The sequence below is a fragment of the Sminthopsis crassicaudata genome, chromosome 3 (genome assembly GCF_048593235.1).
Source record: "Sminthopsis crassicaudata isolate SCR6 chromosome 3, ASM4859323v1, whole genome shotgun sequence".
In the NCBI taxonomy this organism is placed as follows: Eukaryota; Metazoa; Chordata; class Mammalia; order Dasyuromorphia; family Dasyuridae; genus Sminthopsis; species Sminthopsis crassicaudata.
In genome coordinates, this window is record NC_133619.1 from 641,158,754 (window position 1) to 641,169,897 (window position 11,144).

General features: G+C 37.0%; 1 pseudogene; it reads left to right on the plus strand.

The window, feature by feature from the left end:
• Positions 1 to 560: 560 nt before the first annotated feature.
• Positions 561 to 1,490, plus strand: LOC141562604 (olfactory receptor 5B12-like; annotated as a pseudogene).
• Positions 1,491 to 11,144: the final 9,654 nt, after the last annotated feature.

The window sequence follows — 11,144 nt, forward strand, 5'->3', positions numbered from 1 at the left end:
AGGAATTATTATTATCATTATCATTATTATTATTATTATTATTATTATTATTATTATTATTATTATCAATTAGATTCTCTAGTTAGAGCACTTTATTTTACAAGTAAGGAAACTAAAACCACGAGAGGTGAAGTAACTGGCCCATTAACATGAATGGCCAAGTCAAGATTTAAACTAAGATCTTCCAATTCCAAATCTAATATTCTTCCTACTGTGCCATGTTACCTCATATTTCTTTTCTATGACCTCCGGGACATAATTGGATACACTTTCTAAGAGGAAGATTTTGGGCTAAATATAAGGAAGAATTATGAAATATGTCACAATTTTATAAAATGAAATGGGCTATCCTTTATCACTTGAGGAATCCAAACAGATGACTATTTATTAGGGAAGGCTGCCATGTGTAGGAAAGTAGGTGATGTGCCATAACCCTGCACTCTTCACAAAATCTGATAGTTTACATTGTAGGAAGAACTCTGTTCTAACTTTTATGATGCTATTTCTGGCCTTCATTTCCTCCCCAGAATTCTTCTAATGAGCCTGTTCCTGAGCATCCTATGGCTGATGGACTTTTCAGAGGACAGAAAATAACCAATTGCACTAAGGTTCCGGGATTCATTCTCCAGGGTTTCTCAGTCATTCCTGAGGTGCAAAGTTTTAGTGCTGCCATCTTCCTTTTCACCTACATATTCTCTGTGCTTGGAAATATCTCCAATGAATCTGGATTCTCATCTGCACACACCCATTTACTTTTTTCCTCAAGCATCTATCATTCACTGACATGTGTTCCACTAACACTACACTGCCACAGGCGCTCTTTGCTGCCCTGGCTGGCTCAGAATTCATCTCTCTCCCAGCATGTGCCACTCAAATTTTTGTTCTTGTCTTCTGTGCAGTCACTGAGTGCTTTCTCATCACCTCCATGGCCTATGACCGCTGTCTGGCCATCTATCAGCCCCTGACCTATGGGACCACTATGACCCCAGAGTTCTGCTGTGTGCTGGTGGTTGTGGCCTGGGTGACTGGGCTCCTTTTCTCTTCCTTCCATGCAGTCAACACCTTCACCATGTCCTTTCGTGACACCATGGTGGAACATTTCTTCTGTGACAACCCATCAATCCTACATTTGTCCTGCACTGATGCTCAGACCCATGAGTCAGTTGGCTTTATCATCAGTGGCTGCATCATAATGAGCTGTTTTGCACTTACTGTCCGGATCCTAGCCATCGTGGCCCATATCAAGTCCACACAGGGTCGCCAGAAGGCCTTCTCCACCTGTTCCTCCCATCTCATCACAGTAGTGCTCTTTTACGGGAGTGGCAGTTCAACCTACATGAGGCCTGCTAATGGCTACTCCCCACTTCAAGGGCGCCTAGCTGCCATATTTTACTCCATTGTTACCCCTACGTTGAACCCCATTATCTTTGGTATGGAATAGAGATATGAAAGCAGCCCTAAGGAAGCTTTACATTCGTAGACCACGATGAAGCTCAATCTTGGAAGAAAATAGAAAAAAGATCCCTAATAGCATACTCTTATAACTCTCCCTATGGAATGGCCAATATTGTACTCTGAAAATTGCTACTAATATAAATTTTTGATCTTTCTTCTCACTGGACCTTACTTTCATCTGCCAAATGGAGATAAGAACCCTTGCTCTCTGGCTTATGGGAATATTATAAAGATAAAACTTAAAAACATAAGGAATACATTATTTCCTAAATATAGCTACATGTTCCAGTCTGGGTAGATCACCACCTTTTGCTAGAGTTGAATATCTTTGTGAATTTTTATAGCTTAGAAATAGAATTTTTCCACTATGAATAATTTAGTTATTCTCAGCAATCTAATGATCCAAAACAATTTGAAATGACTTGAGATGAAAAATACTATCCACCTCAAGAGAAACAATTGATGGAGTCTGAATACAGATTGAAGCATATTTATAAAAAATGTATGATTCTTTGTTTTTGCAATATGACTAATATTGAAATGTTTTGGAAGTATGTATGACTTCTTAAAGATGGGGAGTTGATGGAGGAAGGGAGAAAATTTGAAACTCAAAAAATTTTTGAAAGGAATGCTAAACTTTTTTCTTTACATGTAATTAAAAAAGAAAAAAAATGAAAAAAAAAAACCCAGGGATTTTATTAAACATAATCATAGGCTAGTTTTATGAACAAAGAAAGAACAGGCTGAATCACATAAAGAAAAGAACAATGCTGTACATCTAGATCCCCAGAGTTATCATTAACTGATGACAATTTCTGAATCCTTATCCCTCTTGACTTCTCTGTAGCCTCTGACTCTGTTAATCACTATTCTCTCCTGGTTCTTATCCACCCTACCTTACAACTCCTTCTCAATCTTCTTTTCTGGATCCTCTTCCAGGTCATGCCTACTAACTTTGGGTATCCCACACAACTTTCTGGCTTGGGTCCTCTTCTTTTTTCTCTTTGTATTATTTTACTTATTGATCTCATCACTCCAATGATTTAATCATCAGCTCTATACTGATGATTCTCAAATATGGCAATCTAGCCCTTAACTTTTCTACTGAACTTCAGACTTGGATCTTTAACAGCCTTTCAAATAACTCAACTGGCTAACCAGTAGTCAGACATCTTAAACTCAACATGTCCAACACTGAACTCTGTAGCTTTCACACTAAACTCTCTCCTCTTCCTCACTTTTCCTATTAATAATGAGTATACCAGCATCTCCCTGGTCCTTAAGGCTTTTGACCACATCATCATCCTTGATTTTTCACTGGTTCTCACTTTTCATATCAATCTTGTTGCCAAGGCCTGTGGATTGCACCTTTTCAGTATCTCTCAAATGTACCCCATTATCTCCTCTTATATTACTACTAGTGGGATGCAAGTCCTTATTCACTCATTCCTAAACAATGGGTAATAGTCTGCTGGTGGGTCTTTCTAATTCAAGTCTCTTCCTAATCCAGTCTAGCCTTCATTCAGTCATCAATGTGACTTTTATTAAAGTACAGATCTGATCATCTCAACCCACATAATTTAACAAACTTTAGTGGCTCTCTATCACCTATAGGATCAAATACAAAAAAACAAAACAAAAAAAAAACCTTTTTGGCCTTCAAATCCCTTCATAATTTACCTTATCTCAGTTTTTTTCCGGTCTTCTTACATCTACTCCTCCATATAGTCTTCCCTTCAGTGATACTAGAATCCCTACTGTTCCATTAGCAATACTCTGAATCTCATTGCTTTTTTGGTTGTCTTCATGCCTGAAACACTCTCCCTCCTCATCTCCACCTCCTGAACTCCTTAAATACTAACTAAAATTCTGCTTTCTATAAAAAGCCTATACCAATTCCTCTTACTTCTAATGCCTTCCTCATTTTAATCAATTCATATTTTCATATATATATATATATATATGTATGTATATACCTTGTACATGACTGTTTACTTAATTCTCTGATTAGATTTTTAAATCATCAAGTTCAGGGAATGTTTTCTAGCTTTCATTATATCCCCAGTATCTGGAATATAAAAAGTGCTAAATATATGTTTATTGTTTCATAGTGTAAGAAACTTACTAAGGTATCTTGTACAAGTCATTTGACATTTTTGTGCCTCAATTTCCCTTTCTTTAAAATGGGAACAATATTCACACCTACCTCCCAGCCTATTGGGAGGATATAATGAGATAATCTTCAGAGTGCTATTTCAAAACCATAAAGTACTACTATTGTTATTAATTATGATGATGTTCACTAGTCTGTTCCAAAGCTCAATAAAAATAACTACTTTGTGGAGTTTAATAAAAGTATTAGAAAATAAACTCATCCTCTGGTGGTTCAATGAAAGAATCCTTGGTACAACTCCAGCAGCAGTCAGGCACTTATTAAATAACTTATTAAATATCTAAATGCTTTGTATGTGCCAGGCACTTTACGAAGTGCAGAGAATTCAAAGAAAGGCAAAAGACAGACCCTCCTTTCAAGGAATTCACAAGGAAGCTTCACAGTAAGACTTGTACTTCAGGAAGAAACCTAAAGTTGAGTGGAGGATCCAATGTAATAGAGCTTTGAGGCAGGGAGAACAAATGGAAGGCCATTGATGTAATCTAGGTGAAAGCTGATGGGGGTCTACATTGTTAGGGCATGAGCAAAAAATGTTAAGGTGAAATTGACAGACTTTGATGGTCAATCAATTAGATAGACAAACTATACCATGGATACCATGAAGAGTTCTGGTTGTTTATTTAACAGCTTCTCAATTCCCCATCATTTCCATCAAACAATTTTGGTGTTTGTGAGTGTTCTGGCCCAGAAGAGTCAATGGGGGCTGTACACCAAATCTTTGAAAGTTGCTCACTCCTTTTCTGTTCCATTGTTGTCAAGTGTATGTTGGCTCAGCTTTTCCTCCAAGTTAGCAACAAACTTTGAAGCACACTAATCTGTGGACATTGTCTTGGGCTAGTTGTTTTGGGGGCTACTGATATTTTTGAATATGACCTTGAGATCTTTGATATCTAACCAAGCTCTAAGTTCTTCACAGTGCCTACTTCCAACTACTTTTATGGCCCATGGGAACCATTTGTTCACATAGGCCCATTCCACTGGCAGAAGTCTTCACATGATTGGGGTAAGCACCTTCCTAACTCACTGACAGGTTTGAAGCCCATTACTTATCTTGGTTTAGCTGGTCTGCTGAAATGGTTTTACCCAGGTGTTGGTGCTGTCCATGCTATAATTTCTTTTTTTATTATTATTAAAAATTTTTATTTTCAAAACATATGCGTGGACAATTCTTCAGTATTAGCTCTTGAAAAACCTTGTGTTCCAATTTTCCCTCCCTTCCCCCATGCCCTCCTCTAGGTGGCAAATAGTTCAATATATGTTAAACATGGTAGAAATATATGTTAAATCTAATGTATGCATACAATTATTGTACTGCATAAGAAAAATCAAATCAAACCAGTAAAAAAAAAAGGAAAACAAAAATGCAAGCAAGCAAGAACAAAAAGAGTGAAAATGCTATTTTGTGAAACACACTCATTTCCCATAGTTCTCTCTCAGGATATAGCTGATTCTCTTCATCACTGAACAATTGGAACTGGTTTGAATTATCTCACTATTGGAAAGAGCCACATCCATCAGAACTGATCATTACATAATCTTATTGTTGTCGTATACAATGATCTCCTGGTCCTGTTCACTTCATTCAGCATCAGTTGATGTAAGTCTCTCCAGGACTCTCTGAAATCATCCTGCTGGTCTTTTCATACAAAACAATAATATTCCATAACATCCATTTATCATAACTTATTCAGCCATTCTCCAGCTGATGGGCTCAGCTTTCAGCTTCCAGTTCCTTACCACTACAAAGAAGGCTGCTCCAAACATTTTTGCATATGTGTGTCCCTTTCCCTCCTTTAAGATCCCAGTAGAAACACTGTTGGATCAAAGGATATCATGTATAATTTCTTGAAGGCATAGGTGATAGTTGAGTGCAAGTGAACAACAAAGGTGAAAAGCAGCCTTGAAAAAAGTGCTTAGCAGCCCTTATATTAGAAGTATATCTTTCTTGAAGACCCATTGTTCACATCATTTATTTTTTATTTCCTAGCATTATTTAAAGGCCAATTAAAATGTCATCTCTTCCTGAAGATTTTCTTGACACTCCTAGTGAGAAATACCCACCTACCTCCTGAGTTCACATTTCATTTTCCATTACTCTGAAGCAGAAAAAAACCATAATATACAAAATAAAACTGAGCCATCTAACATTTCTTATGGTACTTGTTTATCTGCATATTTCTTGGCAACTGGTGTTGTGCAGTGGATGGAATGCTGAACTTGGAATCAGGAAAACATTAAATTAAGCCTTGGATGCTGTTACCCTCAGCAAATCACTCATTTAATCTCTTTGAAAATGTAAAATGGAGATGATAATAACAATTATTTTGCAGCAGCACTGTTGTGAGCATCAAATGAGAAGATATTTATCAAAAGGGGAGAAAGTGCTTACCAATCCTAGCACATAGCAGTGCTATATAAATGCTTATATCCTTTCCTTCTTAGCCTAAATATTCTTTGACCCACTTTTCCCCACATCCATTCTTATAATGGCCTGGACCCTTATTTTATGATTAAGATAATCTCTAATTGTCTAATTGTCTCTAATTGCTAAAATGAAGAAAAGAGAGGAACAAGTGATTTTGCAATATGATATTTTTGAAGCCTAACTTGGTACGTAAGATACACTTAGTGTAGCTATTAACACTTCTCTCCATCTTTGGGGGGGGGGGGAAGGATGGTTTAATTCAACTGGCAAATAATTTGTGAATAAGCAAAATTTCATTTTTAAGAGTGATTTACTTTATCATTATGATCTTCTCCTAATGACTTAGTAGAACTTAGTAGTCTAAGTAAATTAGAAGCAAAGTCAGCTAAAGGGGATGAAAATAAACCATATATTTTACAAGCTCTCAGGAAACCAAATTGGAAATGTTTTTCTTGGTGAAATAAGAAACTATAAACCTTGAGGTTTCGGTTCTTTTTAAGAACAAGTAATGTTTTGTGAGGTGTCAGAGTAATTACTCTGGTTACCAAAGCTGGAAAAACAGGTATGTTTGATTTCACTTTTCCACCAGGATTTTCCAGTTAGTGGCAAGAGATCTTGGTGGTATGGAGAATGCTGCCATTGACTCCAGCCCTCACTGAGGGGCTTTTCCTAATTGTTTAGGGTTCATTATATTCTGATTTCATTTAGTCAATTGAGAGATTAGCTTTTACTAGGGAATATTTATTTTAAAATTATAACAAATATACAAACATATTTTCCAACATGTGAGACATCCCTCTATACCATCTCACACTCTAAAGAGGGGACGGAGATTCACAGTTTAGCTTGGTTTTTATATAGCATAATCCCAAATCCAAACTCAATCTCCTCTTTGGGTCTTGAATCCCAAGCATGATGACTTCTTCTGATTTTCCTTCTGGGGTGGTGGGCTACAACATCCAACCTAGAACTGTGGCTATAAAGTCACATGATTCCATGATGCCGGACCTGATGGGTACTATTGTTTGCACCCAGAAATTGAGTACAAACTAAATAGAACAAATGAAAGCACCTCAAGTTCTTTACTTGGATTCACAGGATACAAGAGAAGACAAAGGAAAGAATCCCTCCCTCAATGCCTTTAGTCAGTTCATGACTCCAACATTATGGGTAAATGTGATTTTAACCTTCTCTGGACCCCACTGGGCAGAACACCCAATAAGGAGCAAAATGGCCCCATTTAGGAAATCATTATATAAAAGTGTGATTAATGTGTGAAATGATAATTACAGTGTAATACATTATTAGAACAAAAGTTGGGCCAGATGAAGCCTAAAACCTGTTTTTTTTGTACAATTCATGAACTAAAAATCATTTTTAAAATTTTGGATCATTTTATTGCCCTTAAAAATATAAAAGTCATTCTTTTCTTAAGAGTTGCATACAAATTGGAGGTGAGGGGCAGGTAGGTAGCACAGTGGATAGAGCACCAACCTTGAATTCAGGAGGACCAGAGTGGGCAAGTCACTTAACCCCAGCCTCAGAAAAAACAAAAACAAAAACAAAAACAAAAACAAAAAACAAATTGGAAGTGAACTACTTTTAGCCAATCCCTGCATTTAAAAAGTTAGCTCATTTTTTGATCTAAATGTTGTAAAATTAGAACCAACACCTAGGGGCATCTGTCCGCAAGAAAGAGACATTCTCTTTAAAGATTCTCTTACATATTTGAATAGGTATATCCTGTTTTAGAACAATAATAATCACTTCATTTGGGGGGAAAGTTTTTGGGAAAAGACTTCAGGAAGTCTCATTCATCTATAAACTTCTGTGAAACTCTGATTTAAATTTTCTAGTCTTGGCAAAAACCTAAAATTTAATATCTCTATGAAAGAAATTTCAAGAATGTGAGTCAATAATGACAGCCTTGTAAAGTCTAATGTAGTAAATTGGGTTGTTGAACAACTAAGACTTCTCCCTTTCACCCTATACATACACTTAAAAACATGAAGAATCCAAGGGGGGGGTGACTTAATTATTTTCTTATGGTGTAGAAATTATTTGTATGAGAAATTGACTACATATTGTTAAATCAATGAAAACTGGATAGATTGTACCCCAATGTATTTTGTGTCTCATAGTTATATCTTTGAGACAAGTTTGGAGCTATAGATTCCAGTGTAAAAGTTTTTTTTGTGGTTTCTTAATATACAGTATATTAAGATATCTCTGTTAACTGTAACCAGCAAGTTATTGGGTTTTGAGGGAATTATCATGTTGCCATTTAATGTGTAAAATTCTAGAGTAATTTGTCCAAGGCCGTAAAGTCAGATACTAAGTGTCTGAGGTTGGATTTGAACTCAGATCTCTAGATTCAGAACTTTATCCATTGGATCTCTTAGCTGTTCCAAGATAGAAGTAATGGGGCTTGCATTGTGATGTGGAGTCTCTTGGGACTATAATTTGATTGCTCTGAGAACTGAGTACCAGAGATAGCTATATAATCCGGGCTCTCTGAGCAGGCCCAGTTTTAATCTGGAGTCACCAAGGTCCCCTGGTACAAGGGTGGTGGTAGTTTTCTTTGATTGACTGCCAATGTCTTTAAAACTGGTGATTCTGAGGCATTTCTCTCCTTCTACCCAACCTCTCATATGGGCAAAGGGCACTGATCTCCATCAACGAGCAAAGAATCCAATAGCAATGGGCTCAGGTGACCCAGGTTACATTCCTCTTGTGGGCCAATATTCTTTTCAGTTCCTTTGCAAAGATCAGCAGGGGCAAGTTCCAAATCTGGAAGATGAAAAAAGAGCAGCTGAAGAAAAGGAGAAATAAACATGGCCTGAAAAGAGATTAAACAGTTCGATCTTGCCAGTTTTGAAGATGCAGCTTCCTAGTCAGAGGAGGCTACTCTTATTCACCTGGTAGGGCACTGGACATACTTGGAGACTTCAAATTATAACTAATTTATCATTTATTTTATTCCTGGAGTACCAGGAAGTACTCCACTTTTCAAGGAAGAATGCCAAGAGATTCTCCTCCACTTGCTAATTTGTGCAGATGGAGAGATGAAGAGAGATGATGAGAAGGTTGAAAAGATGGCTCAATGGTGGTCATGGCAGAATTCTTTTGACTCAGGTTTTCTCATATGCTGTAAAGTTCTTGAATTGTGAGGGTCCGGTCATCTGCTCAATTATAATCCTTCTCTGGGAGGAGATCTGTAAAATCTTTTCCTCTGTGCGCAGGTTTCTTGGGAGCTCTGAATCTCCTCCAACTCTTGTCCTTCCTCAAATCAGACTGGTCTCTTTTCAGCCTGCCTGGCGTCAAGACTTTATCCCAGAGTCCATTCTCCCAGACCCAATGCTGCCCTTCTTTTATCCTCCCAGAGAATGGGCGTGGGATAATGCAAGGGCTTCTGGGAAACATTACTACAACCAATGAACTTGCTCCTCTTAGAATTCCTAGGGTGTAAACTCCCTTTAAAGGCCCGAACCAAAGGTCTGAGCCAGAGAACTGTCAAGTCAACCTGAGTTCTCACCTTGTAATTGTCCAGACAACCTGAATTCTCATCTTGTCACTTTCCAGACAACCTGAGTTCTCACCTTGTCACTGTCCAGACAACCTGAGTTCTCACCTTGTCACTGTCCAGACAACGTGAATTCTCACGGGGTAATCCTAACAATATACTATTTTTTCTTTCTGGACGTTAAAGTTTCCCTCCTCTCAGATTGTGAGTCTGGCTATGAAACCCATTAATTAATTTAGAACTCTTACATAAAAAGAGATTTATGACTGTTAACTGAAGTCAAAGCTAAGGGAGGAATTGGATCCTTTTACACTGATGATAAAACAGTCTATGCCTTAAGCCTAATAGACTGGTCTTAATATTGTTATAATTATGTCCCTCCTCCTTCCCTAGCAAATTTCTCTGATCATTGCAGAAGAACTCCAAGTTCTGCAATGATTTTACTGTGATAGATCACCTGGGATCACTAAACCTTTTATGCTGAGGATCCAAGAACAAAAGATTCTGCTATGATGGCTGTTACTTCTCAAGCAGACAATTAGAGTGAATCCTTTCTAGAAGATCATCTCCTGTCTTGTTTTGATGGTTATGACTTGTGTAAGTCCATGTCTTTATAGTCTCCTATTCTTTCTGTTTACATAACACTTCTTCCTACTATGATAAAAAGATAAAGAAGGTTGAAAAAAACCACCATAAAAACGATGTCATTCTTAATTGGGTAACAAATCTAATGTTGAAAGGGATAACAAAGGGACTATTCCCCATTAATGCAGTTTTCTCTTCCACATTGTGACTTTCTTCACTGCAGTTTTGATACAGCAGGTTGCCATGAGGAATTAAATGGACTTGTTTTTTTAACATGTATTGAAGGTCAACAGATGAAAGAACTTTAGGAACTCAGAAATGAAAACATTTATGTGTAGTATAATATGTCACCAGATTTTATGTTTTAATACCATAATAATTCAGATTTTTCTGGTACCAAGGGAGGGTGGAAATTTTTACATGGATTTTCTAGATTGTGGAGCCACAATGTGGAAAGGATAACTTCATGGGGTAGGTTTCCAATTGTTTTCCAGAAAGTAAAGGATATACTTAAAGGACGAGTGGTACTTGAATTTGTATTAGTAGCTTTGGAAATGTCTGCTGTTGTGCCAGTAAAATCAACAACAAAAACCCAAGAAAGGTGATGGTAAATTTGATCCTGGAGGGAATGAGTAAACAATGGACTGAGAGATCAAACTTCTCCAAATCCTGAGAGTGATGGCTCTGGAAATCTGGTCTGAGAAGGAAACTTTCTTTTTTAAAAATTTTATTAAAGTTTTTTACTTACAAAACATAGCATGGGTAATTGTTTCAATATTGACCCTTGAAAAACCTTCTGTTCCAAATTTCTCCCTTCTTCCCCCCATCCCCTCCCCTAGATGGCAGGTAGCCCAATACATGATAAATATATATATATACATACATATACATATATGTATGTATATATACATATATATATGTTATCTACTATATATATGTATGTATGTATATCTACATATTTACACAGTAATTTTGCTGCACAA